The following is a 19,587-nucleotide window of genomic DNA, read 5'->3' as shown; positions in this document are numbered from 1 at the left end:
ACAGAAACGTTTTATAGAAAAAAAATTCTGTAATCTGAAGCCTGAATAACATCCTGAAAAGATTTTCTGAACGTGATAATGTTATTCCTTTGTGAACATGTAATGTTGTGGTAATTATTTATAAAACAATGTCCCCCAAACATCCTCAGGATGTTGCAGTGAGAATGTTATTCCTTTGTGAACATATCACAATACAGAAACATTATATAAAAAAAAAGTTCTGTAATCTGAGGCCTTATGTATGTTACAACTAAAACATCCTTCCTTTGTTAACATGTCACATTTCAGGAACATTTTAGAATGTTCTTTTCTGTGATCTGAGGTATCAAAGCATTTTCCGTGTGTAGCTTTGAGAATGTTTTTCCTTTGTTATCACATAACATTGTGGGAACGTTTTATAAAAAAATGTGCTGAAATCTGAGGCTTTAATAACATCCCGAAAACATTTTCCGCATGTTGCTTTGACACTGTTCTTCCTTTGATATCGTGTAACATTGTGGGAATGTTTTAAAGAGGAACATTCTATAATCTGTTAACTGAACAACATCACCAAAACATTCCCAGAATGTTGCAGACAAAATGTTCTACCTTTGTTAACATATCACTTTACAGGAATGTTCTATGAAGAATGTTTTGTGAACTGAGGCCTTCATAACATCCCGGAAACATTTTCCAAGTGTTGCTTAAAGAATGTTTTTCCTTTGTTATCATATAACATTGTTGAAATGTTTTATAACAAACATGATATAATCTGAGGCCCTAATAACATCCTGAAAACATTTTCAAACTGTTGCTTTCGGAATGTTCTTCCTTTGTTTTCGTGTAACATTCTCGTAATGTTTTATAGAAGGACATTCTGTAATATGTTACCTCCCCCATATCCCCAAAACGTCCCAAGAATGTTACAGCTAAAACATCCTTCCTTAACATATCACATTATGTAATGTCAAACTACTTGTTTAAAACTTACAATTATCTGACTTTCAACTATAAAACACTCACAGGTGGAGTCCAAAATCAAGGATGAAACAGCTGGTCTTCAGGTCAAAAATATTTATTTCACACAGCAGGATGCATGCAGTGAGCTCTCCCGGGATGAACTGAACTCTCTGTCTGATGCTCCAACTTATATACTATTCTGATCCGGGGGGTTTCACGCCCCTGGATCCTCCTTCCTTTAGGCCTGATCAATACCCTTATTCTCGATTAACTTCCATTTTTAGATTATACCGGTGTAATTCCTTCCAAATAAGGCCTTAAAAATATAGCCAGACACCCCGCTCTCAGCCCCCTCCCTCCTCTGGGCCTTGGGTGTGACGTGGCAATAGTCATCATTTGTTTATTTCATACATAGCATTCATAATTTCCATATACAGCAATTGTGACTCTAGTGGCCTTCTTGGGGATTCCTTCTCCAGTGTTTTCTTCAATGCAGGTCTCCTAGGTACTTTCTGGCTCTTACACAAAAACAGCTGAGCACTTCTAAATAGGGTGATGGTATTTCAGCTCAGATTTTATATACTACTATATAGGAACGTTTTGGAAAAATGTTTTGGGATTGTATGCCTTAATAATATTCTGAAAACATTTTCCGCATGTTGCCATGACAATGTTCTTACTTCGTTATCATATAACATTGTAGGAAAGTTTTATAAAAACTGTTCTTGTAATCAGAGGCCTTAAAAACATGCCAAAAACATTTTCTAAATGTTGCCTTAAGAATGTTCTTCCTTTGCTATTTTGTAACATTATGGTAATGTTTTATGGAAGAACATTCTATAATCTGTTACTTCAACAACATCACCAAAACATCTTCAGAATGTGGCACCTAAAACATTCTTCCTTTCTTAACATTTAACGTTATAGGAACATTATTTGCAATGATAAACATCCTTAAAATGTTCTCTGAACATTAGATAAAAACATTTTTTTAAAAACATAATAAGAACTTATAGGAAATGTTAGCCAATGTTGTGGGAACATTCCCTGCTAGCTGGGAAGCATCTGCTAACTTGAGTCGGTCAAAAACGTTCTTTTTAATAAACTCTGTGTACACAAACAATGTTTTCAATGCTCGTGTTCATGTGTAGAGACCCTGGTGATACAACGAGCAAAGTTTCATGTTGTGTCGAGCCTTCTTAATGTTTTATAGCAATTTTGATGATATAACTAAAGTGCCCCAGCACATGAGTTTGACCCGAAAACGAAAATACGTTAAATCTTAAAAGTGCCTTTTTCGTCGTAATTATGCTTTTATACAAAGACTTGGGTACACTCACAAAAAAAGCCTAGGTTGAATTTTGGCGAGAGTTTCCCCTTAAGGCCACTGGTTTGCAAGTCACACCATAAACTGCACTGCAGGTATTAAATAAAGTATATCTTTAGGGTGAAACTGCTAATTGTCAAGGTTTTTTAAGGGTGCCAGAGGCTCACATTTATTAAGATTTTCTTCACCACATAAATCGTAGTTGCTGTTGGTCAAATACTTTAACCATGTTTTCCCCTTGACATATGTAAAACTGGACGTTGCATGTGTACAAAAATGGAGCCACCACATCTCTGATACAAGCACTGCCATCTTGCGCTGGTGACTGTCATTTGGAGACAGAGTCTGTGCAGCAGTGATTGGCAATGAACTCACAGTGTCTCATCGTTCAGCTAATAAAGGCAGGATGTAACTAAAATGACCAGCAGGGGGCAAATCCACTGGTTTCAAAAAGATTTCTGATATGTATGCATATGAGAAAATTAGTTTACTTCACACTTGACTTATTACCTTAGTAAACAGTTCATGGTCTCAATTGTTCGTTTCAAGCCTCCCTAAACACTGCATGATGGTCCCTTTTGGAGTCAAATAGGTAGGTAGATAGGTACGCTTTCGGTTGAGGATATCTTGTGTTCCAAGAACAAACCAGGAGATTTTCTCAAGATGGTGACAGCCATCATGCCAATCTCAAGGCTTCAAAACGGTAGTCCAAAAACCAATGGGTGACGTGATGGTGGATCACAGCAGAAACCTGAAAAACTTTACCCAACATCACCTCTGATGGTTATGGGAAATACTAATTAGAGCAGCAGGTGCAGCCTCTCTCCAAGCCACTGATGCTGACCTGGGAATTGTAGATGCCGATAAATCTACATTAGAAACTATGAGGGCAATGGTAGTGATGATCACCCACTGTCTGAAACAAACCTTTAGGTAAGAGGTCCGTGTGGATAGTATTTTTTTTTTTTTTAGTAAAAGACGTCAACAGTGGGGGCACCAGATCAGCAAACACTCATATGAGTCATCTACTCTACTTAAAGATTTATTTTTCATTTCAGCTGGCAAACGGGTTTTGGTAACCTGATGTAGCAGATAGTTTGTTTCACAGAGCCATCTGGAAAAGGCACTGCTAGACAGTGTGGAAAAGGGCAAGCAGTTTAAAAAAGTATTCAGCAGGTGATTGGATGAGCCATCAGTCTATCACCATCTATAATGAGCTCACTTTAACCAATCAGATCAACAGCCAGTTTTTAAACATACTTTACTGAAGTCAGTTGGGAGAAGCGCAAAACATGTTTGATCTTTAGAAAAGTCCTCTGTGTTGATCTTTGCTCTTCTTCCAATGAAGTAAACGTTCAGAGTTCCAATATAACAGATGCTATAGCATATATGCAAACAGTCGCTTCTCTCGCTGGGCTTCACACCTAATTTAAACAAAGAGCTCAGTTAATTCCTCATCAGATGTTGATTGGTCTGAACCACTGTCATTCAGACATAGCTAGAAGCCTTGCAAGATAGATGCAGCTGCCTTGCAAGATATTCCATCAGGTGAAAAGTGTCAGACTTATAGCCCTTTTTATATACAATATGTACATTTTAGGACGTTACAGCAGGACAGTGATCCAACACAAACAGACATGGCACCAGGACAAGTTTGTCACATGACCTGAATTCAGTTGATCATATGTCTTAATGCTGAACGCCAGACTGGAAATAGAAGTAAAAGATGTTAGCTTTGCAGTTACAGAGAGCTTCATAAAATCTAAATCAGACTGCTGAAACAATTCTCCAACCAAAATGGTTTTTATGTTTTTGTCTTTGACTGACAACTTCAAGATATCTTGTGAGCTGGATGAGTTAGAGTCTTGTTGAGAGAATACATGTGTCAGTTTGATATACAGTACCTTCTGTAAACTGACATTGTTCTTCTTCACTGAATCCCACAAAGAGGCTCAGAGAGATAAATAAGAAAAGATCAGACTGAACGATGAAGATTGCAGCTCTTACAGTCCAGATGTTGACATGAGTTAAAATATTTTCTCTTGTACTACCTGGTCTGTGAGTTTGGTTCAATAGTTTCATTATTCACAGATGAAGGAGCCACAGGTGGTCAGTCTGATCAATGAAGGAGAGACAGAGAAACCCTCACTGACAGCGGCCCAGGGTCAACTTCACAATCAACCCCACATCAAATATTCAGCTGCAGCTCAGTGACGCTCTGAAACAGCTCGGACTGGGGGACACCGAGGAGGGAAAACCACAGACATGATCACAAATCACCAGCAGCTGAGTGTGTGTTTCACACTTAACACTGGCACTCATCCCCACCATATTATAGCTCCAACACATCAAATATTAAAGCAGTGGTGTGAATTATTGATCCCAATCAATGTTTGCAGATCAGAGTTCTCAGCTGGCAGAGGAGAAGTTAATGAGTGGGGGATAAGTGGACAGCTGAGCTGTGCTATACTGCCCCAGATACACTGCTGCTGTACAGTGGTGCTGATACATTATCCTGTTATGATCATCAAGGAGGCTCACATCTTAAAAGTAGAGGATCATCATGTTAACTTGTGTGTATAAGTCCACTGAGGATTTTGTGGTCTTCTAAAGATAAGAATTCATCAAATCAAACCCATTCCCTACTATATGTCTCCTCTATTTTCCCTCAGGAAGTGTCTTTTCATGGCATGGTTATGTTAAGGAAAACATTGTGGATATGAGGAAAAAAAACTGTAGTTAAAATGGTTCTATGTTACAATTTGTACATAATTTACTTGTATTAATCACTTTTTTAATTGGCCATTTGTGAGTGGATTGTTACATAATGTGAAGTAGATGACCGTCACCGCTCCCTTCAGAATTTCAGTCTGCAAACCAATGACTCCATCCACTTTTTAATATATAGCTACATGTCCACAACCTTACCATTGAACCTCACTATTTTTTGCATTAGCACCAGATGTTGGCGCTGGGCGTCTAATATGAAAATAACACTATGTGACACTGGCTGGGTTAACCAAATCCATTTGTGGGCTATCTATGGAAATGTCAATTTTTCTGTCCCTAGCTTTAAAATTATACCTGAAAAACACTTGAGACTTACATTTATTTCATATTTTGTAGTAAAAACAACAGGTTACTTGAACAATTACTGCCTCTTGGGTCATCATTTTTGCAATATTTGCTTTTAAATCTGTAATGTAACATTCTGAGCACCACAGAACTAGGCCTACTTGTCAAGTATAGAAGGAATGTACCATATTTTCAAAACCAGGTTTTTCTACCATTCAAAATGCATTAATTTACTATCAAACATATAATAGAAATGACATAAAAAATTCAATTCCAAATAAATATGATAAAATATATAATAAAAGGATAAGTCCCCAGGAGTGTCATTACTGGTAGTACCGTGTGACAAAAATCTCTTATTTTGAAAAATTAATCACACTGATGACATCACTTTACTTCCTTAAGCTCTGTGAAGAGAGGACATGGTTCAGTCCACTGTCTCTTTCCAGTTAGAAGAAATGTCCCATTCATCTCCAGATTTCATATGAAGCTGACGTGACCTACTGTATTATGGAGGACAAAACTGACTTAAGTATAAATAAATAAATACATAAATAAATGCATAAATAAATGTATAAATAAATACAGGAATAAAAAATGAATGCTTAAATAAATGCATAAATAAATAAATGCATGAATTAATGTATAAATAAAATGATAAATTATTAAATAAATAAATGCATAAATAAATGTATAAATACATAAATAAAAGAATAAATAAATAAATGCTTTATATTTATTTCTACATTTCTGTTCACCTACATTTATTTCTGTATTTCTGTGTCCATATGTTAATGAGGTAGGAGGTCCTAACCTCAGTCAACAGCATGATTGGTTACAGGAGTGTGCTCAATTAGGGTCTACTACTTCTGCCTTACTAGGTGCGCTGATTCCTGTACAGGAATGTTGCTGGCTACAAGCAAGCCCGCTCAGCTAACTATTAGCTGCAGTTGTTGACATTTGTGATTCATGTAGCTCTGGTTTAGTAATGAAATTGACTGGCATTCATTTTAACTGGCGAGGGTCCCAGTTATGCTGGTGGTGTGGTTTGAGAATCCCGTCTGGAGAGGGGTCCTCGGCCATGTCCGCTAACCAGGAAAAACATCCTGCTCATCGATCCAAGTCATGTATATGTGGGCTGCGACCTGCAAACCACTGTTGGACGAGTGCTACATAGCACAAATCATCCCAAAGTGCATGTTGTCGGTTTCATATCTTTGTTGTGAATGTCTGTACTAAACAACTCATGGGTGGAACAATCTGAGGCATTTGTTCACGCAAAGTGGCTCGAGAGCGGGGTGGAGACCGCTGTTAGCTGTTACACGGTTGGCTATTAGCTGTTGGCTGTGGTGTTGAGAGCGCAGCGTCCAGGTTAACTTGTGACACCTGTTACCATCGAGAGTGAGATACATGTCTGGGCTTTCCAATGAACCACAGTCGACGGTCGCTACAGGTGTTTGTATCGCAGGTTGATCTGGACGTCTCACGCTTTGCCACAGCTGACTGACCTCACGCTGAGTTCGGGCTGGATGTCAACATACTCTGCAGACTGTTTGACGAGCGGGCTGTATGACAGTGTATACAGTTTAAACACCGACTTGGCTTCAGCTTAATAACGATGTATTCGGCTCGGAACGATGGCTTTAAGTAATTATTTGAACGCAGTTTGGAATGAAAGAAATACTCGATGGTAACAGGTGTCACAAGTAAACCTGGACGCTGCGCTCTCAGCGCTACAGCTAACAGCTGTCTCCACGCCGCTCTCGGGCCGCTCGGCGTGAACAAATGCCTCAGACTGTTCCACCCATGAGTTATTTGAGAGTACAGACATTCACGACAAAGATATGAGACCAACAACATGCACTTATAGACGATTTGTGCTGTGTAGCGCTCGTCTAACAGTGGTTTGCAGGTCGCAGCCCCGGCATCTCCGTGTGAAATAATAGTGTTCAAGCCACGTCAAAACGAATACACATATACATGACTTGGATCGATGAGCAGAATGTTTTTCCTGGTTAGCGGACATGGCCGAGGACCCCTCTCCAGACGGGATTCTCAAACCACACCACCAGCACATCTGAGACCCTTGCAAGTTAAAATGAACGCCAGTTAAACTGTCACATCGGTCGAGGCCATTAAGCTAACTGGAGCTGGTTTGCAACGTTACAGGGAGCAAGGCTTGGGATCGGGAATCATTTGCTTTTGTCTGGCTCTCCGATTTGACCAATCATGCTGTCGACTGAGGTTAGGACCTCCTACCTCATTAACATATAGACACAGAATTACAGAAATAAATAAATGTAGGTGAACAGAAATGTAGAAAAAATATAAAGCATTTATTTATTTATTTATTCTTCTATTCATTTATTCTTTTATACATTTATTTCAGCATTTACTTATTCATTCATTTATTTATGCATTTATTTATTTATTCATGTATTTATTTATATATTTATTCATGCATTTATTTATTCATTCATTCTTTTCAGCGTTTATTTATTCATTTATTTATTTATATATTTCAGCATTTATCTATACATTTATTTATGCATTTATTTATCTATTTATTTATACTTAAGTCAGGTTTAGTCCTCCATACTGTATGGGTAGGGAATTGTAAAATAGTAGAATAAAGATGGCAAGACGATGTCAGGTCTGCAGCTCCTTTGTTCACACAATCTGAGCAAAACACTCAGTCAGCACCTTCACCTCTCAGTCACTGTTTCATTTGTAAATCCAGTGTGGTGGAAGACAGAGCCAATACGACAAAAGAAATGTGTCACTGCCGAAACACTGTACTGTATTCATCTGTCGGCTTATCCTGAGCACTCACACATACACACACACACACACACACATACACACACACACACACACACGCTGACACACTCACAGGTAGAGCAGCTGTGAGCCCCACATCTGATTATGTTATTGACACTGGGCAGGAAACACAAGTGGAAGCGTGCCTCATCTGAGTGTAAAATACACAGAGGACGAGGCTGCTCCATCACATCAAATGGCATAACTAGTTTACATCACATAACTGACAGATTAGCACCGTGCAGCCTCGCAATCCATGAATTGCTTTGTTTATGTACCAGAATTGTTAATGCAGCGTGCTGGTTTGCCAGCCTTAGTTGTGTCTGAGTCTCTCCAAACCCCCAGGGTCTGTGCTACCACTGATGATTGGCATTTACATAATGAGCTAAATGTTAGCTGCTGCCTTAAACTGCTAGTTTTCAGCTGTAGGGGGCAAGTTGACCTCTGCAATAGCAAACAGGAAGGCTCAACGAGATGCATTTTTACCAAGAAATTGGATTTACAGATTCCTCCTTTTTAAAGGATGTTGATGTTCCATATTTTTTTTTTTGTGATAAAATCCCATGAACTGATCCTTCCCTCAAGTACTATGTGTGTATTAAGTGCCTGATGTATCTTCTTTCTCTACACAGCTCCATTGTTGCCCAAAAACTAGTAAAAACACATTAATGAAGTGGCAGTTGTGATTCCTTATGTTGTGTTCCTTTATTACCACAAACACACACACACACACACACACTGTAGTTTACTTTGACACAATCCCACACAGACTGTCCAGCTGCCAGTATGCACTAGAGAACCAAATGTGCATTAATACGCTGCTGAAAACAGTCCTCAACAGATACACTATTTTGATTTAAAAAAAAAAAAAAAACTACAGTGACGGCTGTTTGAGGAAAACCATTATTAAAGTGAATGATATGTTGAATGACCTGGTTTTATAGATTACAGTCTTCAGCAGGATCACTACAAATAGATAGTTACATTGCTAGAACCAACGGACACAATGTTTTTTTACACAAAGAAGAAGGAGAACATTTGCCAAATTTACAAGAAGGCCCAAATCAATCAGAGTTTCTTTCACAAAGTTGTGTGGCAAAGAAATAGGCCATATTGGTTGTTTTCAGTATTGACATGTTTACCATCAATGAAATGTTGTCTTCTTCCATACATTTAGGGTAAATGGGGAAATCCGTTAAAACAGTGTGTTCAAACAGCTGCTAAATGTTGGCAGGTAAGATGCAGGCTGGCTGGTGCAGTAATGCTGCCACAAACTGACACTTTTTTACAAGGAAGCAAACACCTTCATGTTTTCACATTTAATGCTGGATTTACAAGAAGGCACCAGTGAGTTAGAATTTGCTTTAGCTGTTTCACAAAGTTTTTGTTATGTTTCTTCTCAAACAATGACTCTCAAAACTGTGCGATTTGTTAAGGGAGATTTTGGTGATGTTCTGGTTACTAGTTCAGTGGTTGGATCAATTGAAAGTGTGTTCACATCTGCAACAACATCAGTATCTGCTGTTAACATTGGCAGGTTAAGAGCGCCCAAGTCCATGGGCGCCCATGTCATTTACATTACAGTGAACCACATGGAAATTAGACAGTGTGTAATCCATTCTGCCTGTTGTTGTGGCTTTTTCTTCTTCTTCTTCTTCTTCTTCTTCTTCTTCTTCTTCTTCTTCTTCTTCCTCTTCTCCTTCTTCTTCTTCTTCTTCTTCTTCTTCTTCCTCTTCTCCTTCTTCTTCTTCTTCCCTGTCAGTTGAGTAGGCAGTCCTTTAGTGTCGCCCAGCATGAACTATTGACTCAGGACAAATGGTGAGGCAAGGGTCTCATTTGATTTCTTGTTCATAGCTAGATTAGAGACCATTCTCATATTTGAACGCTAAATATGAGGCTACAGCCAGCATCTGGTTAGCTTATCTTAGCATAAAGAATAGAAACAGGTGGTAGCCTGATTCTGTTCATAAGGAACACAATCTTCCTACCAACACCTCTTAAATATTTCCTTTGTTTAATCTGTACAAAAAACAAAGTGTATAAATGTGAACTTTCAGTTGTTGGGGGTTATGGTGCTTGACTTTTTTTGGGCTGCGAGGCAACCAGCAGAGGTGAAGTTACTGGGCACAACAAAGAAATAGTCCAGCACAAAACCAAACTGTGGTGTTTATATTTTGTTTGTTCTTGTTCACATCAAACATAAACATACAGATCTAAGTCTCTGTTGGCTCCAGACACATATTTATATGTAAAGCACAGGCTCAGAATACCCCCTAAATATCAAATCGTTCTCTTAAAAATATCAAATTTGCCGATTTAAAAAAGTCACTTGTCCTTAATGATTTGTGATTTGAAAAGAAAAACATCATGAGCATCTCCATTTCTTTGCTCCTCTGAACAAAACAGTTCCCTTCAAAGCTTCTTCGCCCTCTTCTTCCTCCCTATCACAATCTGTCTTCTCTACACACAGACAGCTTGCCTGACCGCCTAGAATACACATTAGGATCTGCTTGTCACTTTACATCTCCCTCGTCTTTTCTCCTCTTCTCTCTCTTCCTCTATCAGTCTCGCCCTCACCCTTATAATCTCTCTATCCGTCCATCTCACCCCCCTCCTTGATGCGAGTACGCTGGTCAATAGAGATGTCCTGCTTTTAATTCTTTTGTGGGGGAACCGAGGGAGGACAGGGAGCGTGGGGGGGGGGGGGGCTCTGAATCTGAAGAGTGGGGGCTCTAAATGTAAACAGTGGCACGCAGAGCAGCTTAAGGGGGCTATAAATAGAGAGATAGAGCAAGAGAGGGAGCAAGCGAGAGAGAGAGAGAGAGCGCGAAAGCTTTGCTTACGGAATAAAAATTGCTCCCGACAGTCAGGGATTAGTGCTTCCCTGGAGGATTTTCACTCCAAAGCCCAATCTGGGGCGATTGGGAAGAGCACCAGCCTCAGTCATCTTAATTCAGTTAAACCCTGCCCGACACAGAGAGACAACATAGATGCATGTATGTTTGCACGCAATCATCCAGATATATAGCCACATGTTTTAGCTGGTAGCAGTAGAAGTGTGGCATGATGAGTGTGGGGTGGGGGGGGTGGGGGGTGTCAATTTGAAATAACAGAGAGCAGAGAGGAGGACATTTAAAGGAAAGCAGATGTGATACTCTGACTGAGCTTGTGCAGATGTAGAGCTGTGTGTGTTGTTGGTCATAACTGATGGATACACGCTCAAATGCTACCATGCATGCTCGCACAAACACACACACACACACGCACACACACACACACACACACCACTGTGAGCCTCATTACCAGCAGATTACTCAGCACCTGATCCTGCTAAGCTTGTTAAACAACACTGTTCTGCAGCAAACACACACACACTCAGACACACACTCAGACACACACTTAGACACACACGCACACGCTTCGAGTGAGGTGCTAAGAATAACTATTGTCACACAGCAAAACAATGGAAACATCCGTACCAGTGAAATGGCTGACATTCACATTTCGTCTCTGTCCCATGGGAAATGGAAAAGAAAATCACAAAACTGAGTCCTAAAGCGGCGTTGATAGATTGTTGGTCACAGGGGGGCAGCAAAACATCAAAACAAGCTGGCCGACAGACCAAGTTTAGACTACACAATATTATAAAATCATAATGATATCACAATGGTCCAACAGACGTAACTCATGTACGCTCTCAAACCCGCCCAGTAGGGCTGTCAGTTTTTATAGAAATCCTGGCATTCGTTCAAAAAATAATAACCTGCTCAAAATGTTGTTGTAGTTTCCCTTGTGATCCTGCAGCGGGCACTCTAAAACGTCACTATCAGTCTCAGTTTATGGCCCTATTGATGGCCCTATCAGCTCATGTTTGACGTTCATTCAAATGAATTGCTTGTCATTTCAAATTCGTAAGATCCTGGATTTTTTGGGGAAAAAGTGACAGCAAATGTTTCCATAAACACATCTTGAAATATAGCAAGGAAAAAAGGGTGTTTTTGTTTTGCAATAGTTTAAACTTATGTTTTGTTTTCTTGAGTTGCTTTTCTATGAAAAAGAGCTGGGTCTGGGTCCATATTACATTTATTTCAAGCAGTAAAGGGATGGAACACTTGGGGGTATACTTGCTTGAATTACTTCTGCAGCAAAAAGCGTTACACATTGGTTTTGATTGACATTAGCAAATGCAAGCTTTGGGTGATAAAAGCACAACACTAATCAGCAACATTCAGTGTTCTGTCCCCTTTTCTTCATTCCCTTTTTAATGGTAGTTTCTGTGTGATAAAGCGGAGGCGGAGCGCTCTGAAAAAGATGCCAGGTGCAGAGCTTTTTCTCTGAGCACACACTCTCTCCTCATAGGAAACAATTTAAAAAAGATGTTCTGACGTGTTTACTAATAGTAGTAGAAGAAGCTGTTTGTTGTAGGCTGTTTTTGTCTTCCGGGGTATTCCCATAAAACGTGGATTCCTCATCAACACTCCGTTTTTCTAAAATAGATGTGCCACAAAGGACTTGGACATCATTTTGTCAATAAATTGACCTTGTAACCTTGTAAACTTGTGAAAACATGGCTGACCATGTCAACAGGTACGCAGCAATGGGCCCCAGGCTGACACTCAACCCTGGGGCCACTGCAGTGAGGACAGAGCCTCTGTACATGGGAAGCTCGCTCTACCAACTGAGCAAACGGGCACCCAAGTTTGCTTCAAAGTTGCCTGAAAGTAGAAACACGTCCTGACAAAAAGACTAGTTGTCTGTTTGTCTGCCGTTAGTTCGGACCATAAAATCATTCCCTGACAACTCCTCTCAGATCAGCTATGTACATCACACAAGTATAGAAATATGGCAACATGAAGTCCAGCATACCCGCAGTGCGCAATCAAGAGGAAATAATATTGTTGAGCTCGATCCCAGAATTCTTTGTTATTGAACAATAGTCTGTTGTATGTCCAGCAGAGAAAGCAACTGGATAGATGGCTTTTTGGCCACAGAGGGGCAGTAGAATTTCAAATTGAATTGAGAGACGATCAACATGTGAGCAAATGGTACGCATTTCTGGCAGAAACAGAGCACTCTCCTTTAAGTGTTAGGGTTAGGGTTAGATCTCTGGTTTAATCTCCACCAACTCCTGAGAGAAATAGCTGTCTGTTTAACATTTCTAAATGCCCCTCTCCACAGTTAGAAGTGTCTGTCCCTCACATTACTTATCAAAGCCTTCAAATTCCTCTAGGATTATCTCACAAAATTTTAACAAGGATGTTTTTAGTCAATGAAAAGCTGACATTTTGGAGATAAAGGGCCATGAACACAAGTGTACGTGCGGAGGTTCATGCTCCCCCTTTACTGCTCAGCAGTGTGTGAGAAATGATTTGGGAAGTGTGTGTGTACAGTAACAGTGCTGCAGGCATCCTTCTGCTGAGGAGCTGCACACATCTTAGTTCCCACAGCAACACATTAGCACTCAACTCTACCATGTTGGAGCCAATAAACAATCTGTGTGTGTGTGTGTGTGTGTGTGTGTGTTTGCCTCTGAACCTCTATCTTTGTGAGGACTGGTTTGAGTTAAAGTTAACCTGGAAAGTGAGGACATTTTTAGATTTTTAAGCGGTTTTAGATTGTAGATATTTTTGGACTGCAGCGACATTTTTGAAAAATGTGATCAAATATGGAACATGAGGGATTTATTGTAAAATGAAAAGTTTTTTCTTAAAGCAAGACATTTGGAAAGTAAAGACATTTTTAAAAGTAAAGATATTTTTGGAATGTTAAGATATTTAAGGACTTTTAAAAAGAATTTGACAAAAACTTCCTGGTTAAGTTTAGAAAGAGGATCATTAAAGCAGCATTATGTAACTATGAAAACTAGACTTAAATAGTCAGCTCCCCTCTGCGTTGTTTCTGTGCTGACCTCGTTGAGCAGGTAGCATTACAGGGTGTGGCACTGTACAGCAGTACATCACAGCACCAACCAACCCTGATTCTGATGAAACTGGATCATACTTTATTGAGAAAATGTTTTCTGGTTTTTCCCTCTGATGTCGACCGGTTGCTTTGCCTCAACTCTCTGTGATTTACGGAATTTTCTGAAAGCAACATGTAGCTAACTGCTGCATTGTGTTGCTACAAGTTAGCATCACAGTAGCTTTGGACAGTCTGGAGGAGGTCAAGGAAATGGGCACCAAAATGCTTTTGTTCACAAGCCAAGTCATATGATTTAATATTTAGTATTTAGAGTATTAGCCGATAGCGTGTCATAGCCAGGTGTTATTATCTCTGCTTTAAGTTATGAAAGATTGACAAGCTGTTGTTGTTCTGAGGTGTGTACAATACTTTGACTGCCGCATGGCTAAATGCCCCAGCATGTTTTCTTCAATTCGTAGCTTTTAAAGATTTTATGTTACATCTTACAAGTTGTTACAGAAACCTGGGATTTATGTTATTTATGACAGTTGTTTTGCATTTAGGAACTGTGCCAAATTGCAAAAATACCAATTTTTACATAATGTTGCTTTAACACAGGAAGCGAAAACCTCCTATATGAAGATCTTTTCATTTTTGGTCTGATCGTCTCAAGTTGCCACAGGTGGGTTAACACTGGAGTTACTTAAAGTGAAACTCTCGCCAAAAAGCAACCAAGGCTTTATTTGTGATTGACTATGAGTCAAACCTTCGTGTAAATGCATTATTATGACGAAAGAGGCACTTTTAAGATTTAATGTAGTTTCGTTTTCAGGCAGGCACATTTTTTTTAATGGAGTGCCGGGGCACTTTTACGTTAGCATAAAAATCGCTATTTTTAAACATTAAGAAGGCTTGACACAACATGGAACTTTGCTCGTATCACCAGGGTCTCTACACATGAACACGAGCACGAGAACATTGTTTGTGTATGCAGAGTTTACTAAAAAAGAACGTTTTTGGACAGCTCACGTTAGAAGTAGCACCTCCGGCGTGCTGCCGTCATGGCAGACAAAAAGTGTTGATCCCCGAGTGCAACCTAACAGGTAGGAGGTCCACCATTACATTCGTGCCTGTTAGGTCGCACTCAGGGGATCAACACTTTTTGTCTGCCTTGACGGTGGCGCGCCGAAGATCCAGCTCCAAGGGTGAGTAGGTCAAAAACCTTCTTTTTAGTAAACTCTCTGTACACAAACAATGTTCTCAATGCTCGTGTTCATGTGTAGAGACCCTGGTGATACTACGAGCAAAGTTTCATGTTGTGTCGAGCCTTCTTAGTGTTTTAAAAATAGTGATTTTGATGCTAGCGTAAAAGTTCCCCTGCACCCCATTGAAAATTAGCTTGCCCGAGAACGAAACTACGGTAAATCTTAAAAGTGCCTCTTTCTTCGTAATTATGCTTTTACACGAAGGTTTGACTCATAATCAATCACAAATAAAGCCTCTGTTGCTTTTTGGCGAGAGTTTTACTTTAAAGTCCCTGTGAAGCGTCTGATAGAGTGCTAGTTGCTTCAGCCTAGTTACGTGTTATTCTGTAAACAGCCAGCAGCCAAATCTACCCCACCCCCTGACTGACGCTGACTCTTCATGGACTGACAGCTTCCAGGAAACATGGACGGACCAGGACAGAACAACTCAGCCTCTGAGAAGACGAGGGAATACAGTACTGATGTGGTTTTCTTACCAGGGTTGGAATCTGGCAAATTGGGGCTGAGTCAGCTAGGTTTGCTTACAGAGCTAACCAGCTAAGTCAGCTAAATACATTTAGCAGCGGTTAGCACATACTTGAGCAACAAAGCTACCCGTATCTGTCTACCATGGTTTTTTTTAAGGCCTGATTATGCTGTATGGGTAAGATATGAAGCTAGTCATGTGTGATAAAAACACAGCAATTTCAATATCATACAGAAGTGTGATAAAATGTTGGTAATTTCCCTGGAAATGAGACAAGGATCACTTGTGTGCATATATATTCCACTTAACTGTTACATTAAACTGTAACGCCAAAAGTTTTCAGTGTGATGCATGATGCTGGAACCACTGGGTGAAACATACACACACACGTACGTGTCATGCTGCAGATTGAACGACATATATCTTTTCTTAAGTGCGAATTAAAAATCGATAGCTGTGAGAGTTGGTGGGCGTCGGTGGACTCGTGGCTCTGAGTTAATTCACTTTCACAGTTTGCCAAACAGATGAATAAAATATGACGCTCAAGTTTGAGGAGTAGGAAGGAAAGATTCTCTAATTGGAATTTCTGTCAACTGAATGAGAATTTGAGGGGAGGCAAATTATTCATACACACACACACACACACACACATACATCCTGTACATTAAATCAAGGCGGTCCATTAGGTAACCCAAGGTGTTGGCATTAGCTGCGTCCCTGGTGATGTGGGGATGTGAACATCTTCACTGATCAAAACAGGACAAAAATGCTCTGTGCACTCATTTGCTTTTTTAAATATTACTCTATATATACTGTTTTCCACAACTTTATTCATGATCCACTGTTGCTTTGCATCTCATTTTCTCTCCGTTTAACGACCCTAACAGCTACCGAAATACAGAAAGTCAAACATGCGGCCTGAGGTGATAATTCTCCACAAATACTCATGAAATATTTTCAAATGTTTGCACAAAATAAAGCAGACTGACTTCTGGGAAATCAGCTACACCGCTTCCATCCTCCAAGTCACGCAGCCACTCGCAGACACACAGACAAACACAAGCCCCCGTCCATTAGAGGTCACATGTGGGCGCCTAGCTCATAAAACTGGTGGCGTGAGGGGCTCCAGCAGGGGGGATATAACCGTACTGACGTGGTAGCTGGTGACACAGTGACATTGATGGAGATATTTACCGTAACCTCGTGCCAGCTTTGGCTGACGAGGCGAGGACGCTGTGATTCTTCTCCGCATTTCAACATGTCTTCATGTCTGCCTTCATTTTATAAAGAAATTTACACTGGTTTACAGCTGACAGACTGACAGATGGGGTTAAGGCTCCTATGTGATGAATGTTTATGTGATTATAAAATCTTTTTATATAAAGTTATTTTGGAGGCAAAAGCATTGGCTTGTAGAATTCTGGAAGAAAAAAGTGCAGACTGTATTTGGTTTTTGATCTTTTTTTCAGCCATTTGGAAACAAACAAGTTCCGACATTTCTAAATCTTACAGATAAGACCCTCAAGAATGAAATAGAAATACCATAATGGAACAAAAAAGTAAAAGATCTGCACTATGGATCTCTGTTAAACAGCGAATCTGGGGCCAGTGTCTTGTTATTGGAAGGTCGCTGGATTGATTCCCCTGCTCTGCATGTCAAAGTGTCCTTAGATACCAGATACTGAACCCCAAACTGCTCCTGATGTGCTGGTTGGCACCTTGCATGGCAGCTACTGCCATCAGTGTATGTATGAATCACTGTGAGTCGCTTTGGACAAAGGCGTCTGCTAAATGCTATAAATGTAAATGAATCTGGATTGAAAACATTTTGCTAAACTAGGAGTGACTGAGGCCGGAGATGTTCTTCTTTTTAACTACATACCGCACTAGACAGCCAGCTGCATCATGAATGTAGTTGTTCACATATATTTGCCCATATCTCCAGCCCCTCCTTATCAGAAAAATTCATGATGGTTATGTAAAGCGGTCGTAACAACCCATAATACCAGGACAAATAATTTATCGTTGATTGGCTCTCATGGAGAACAAGTACTGTCTCATTATCTGGATTTTGTAGTACGTGAATGTTAGTGTGGTTGAAGTGTGAAGCTAGCAACTTACTTTGACAACTTTTGATGATGCGAAATTACAAACGCTAATCTGAACAAACCACTGTGACCTCTGTGAGACGTCACAACTGGAGAAAATGATTATTCAGTTTGTGGCATCTTCAGTTAGATTTTAATCAGGCTGTTACAGTCGATGTCCCGGGGGATGTACTGTGTGTATATTAACATAAATGTATATTAGTGATGCGTTAACTTTAGATAATGTTGGATCTTGTGGGACTTGACATATGACCACTTACACATTCAACACATATGCAACATATACACTGAATTAACAAAATAGTTACAGAACCAGATCATCCCAAAATGAAAATTCACCTCCTCACTCCCATGCCGCTGTAAAGTCACACAAGTCCAGTCCGCAAAACCTTTCTGGAGTTTCACACTGTAGCTGCTGAGCAAAAGGGGTTAGCGTGTATCCGATCTGAGCTGTATGAAGCCATTTTATGGGGGTTTTTTTATTTCTGGTGGTTGCAACATTCTCCCAAACAACTTAAGTAGCTGAGGACTTGTTTTAAGTCGTAAAAAAACAACAATCGACACTGTAGCTGCTAGGCTAAAATACATCTTTGGGATCTCAGGGCTTCCAGAGTTTATGTTTGTATCAAGCTACTTGAGGTGTTTAGGAGAATGCTGCAGCGCTGTTTTGCCTTGAAGCTCCATACATTTTTTCATGGACCATGAAAAGAGCCCTGGAGAAGACAAGTTCACAAGGAAAAGGAATAGTACAGCAGCTTGAGGATGGAAGTATGCTTATTGGCCTTTGATATCACGCTTTAGACTGGATAGTAAATATGAGGCTAGCTGACAGTTAGCTTCAGAATCAGAATCCCGCAAACAGGGAAATGTCTTTGTCACAGCAGCCAAAGGACAGTAATATTACAATTAACAATGATAATAGTAGAAAAATAAACAATATATTAAAAGGTAAGAAATAGAATAGTATATACATATATACATAATATTGTACAATATATTTCTTATCAGTAGCTTAGCTTAGCATAAAGAGTGGAAGCAGAGGGAAACAGCTAGCCGGACTCTGTCCAAAGATGAAAAAATAATCCAAATTCAAAGGTGTCTAATTAAAGCGTGACATATTATGAAGGGTATTACAAAGTGGACTGTCCCTTTAAAATGTTACAGTCACCCAAAACAGCTGAACTTGTATGTGAACAGATTTCTTGAGTACTTTGTTACTTTCTACCTCTGCTGACTGATGAGGGTGGGATGTTTATCAGATAAAGAACTTGTACTTGGACACATTACACTCTGACCCACATTTATCCACTCCTGGTGTTGCATTTTTTTTCCACCTTATTTCTCTCTCTCTCCATCTCTCGCGCTCTTTCTCTCTCCCTGACAGGCCTAGCTGGCAGTACAACTCAGATTGGTGTGAAATTGCCGCCTAACAGGCGGGAAATTGGCTCTGTTATTTTTGGAGCAGAGTCATGGGGGATCGTCGGACCATCATCCTCTCTCTAATGAGCAGGTGATGGAGGTGTAGCTGGGGAGGGAGCAGAGGGAGGGATGCATGGTGTCTCAAACACCACACATGGCAGATGAACAGATGAGAGCAGAGAGGGAAAACAGCAGTACGAGATGTAGCTGAGAGAAAGCAGAGGGAGGAAGAAAAGGAGAGGAGAAGGGGTAATGAGATTTCTTGTG

The sequence above is a fragment of the Sparus aurata genome, chromosome 11, assembly GCF_900880675.1.
Source record: "Sparus aurata chromosome 11, fSpaAur1.1, whole genome shotgun sequence".
In the NCBI taxonomy this organism is placed as follows: Eukaryota; Metazoa; Chordata; class Actinopteri; order Spariformes; family Sparidae; genus Sparus; species Sparus aurata.
This window is presented reverse-complemented; position numbering follows the sequence as displayed.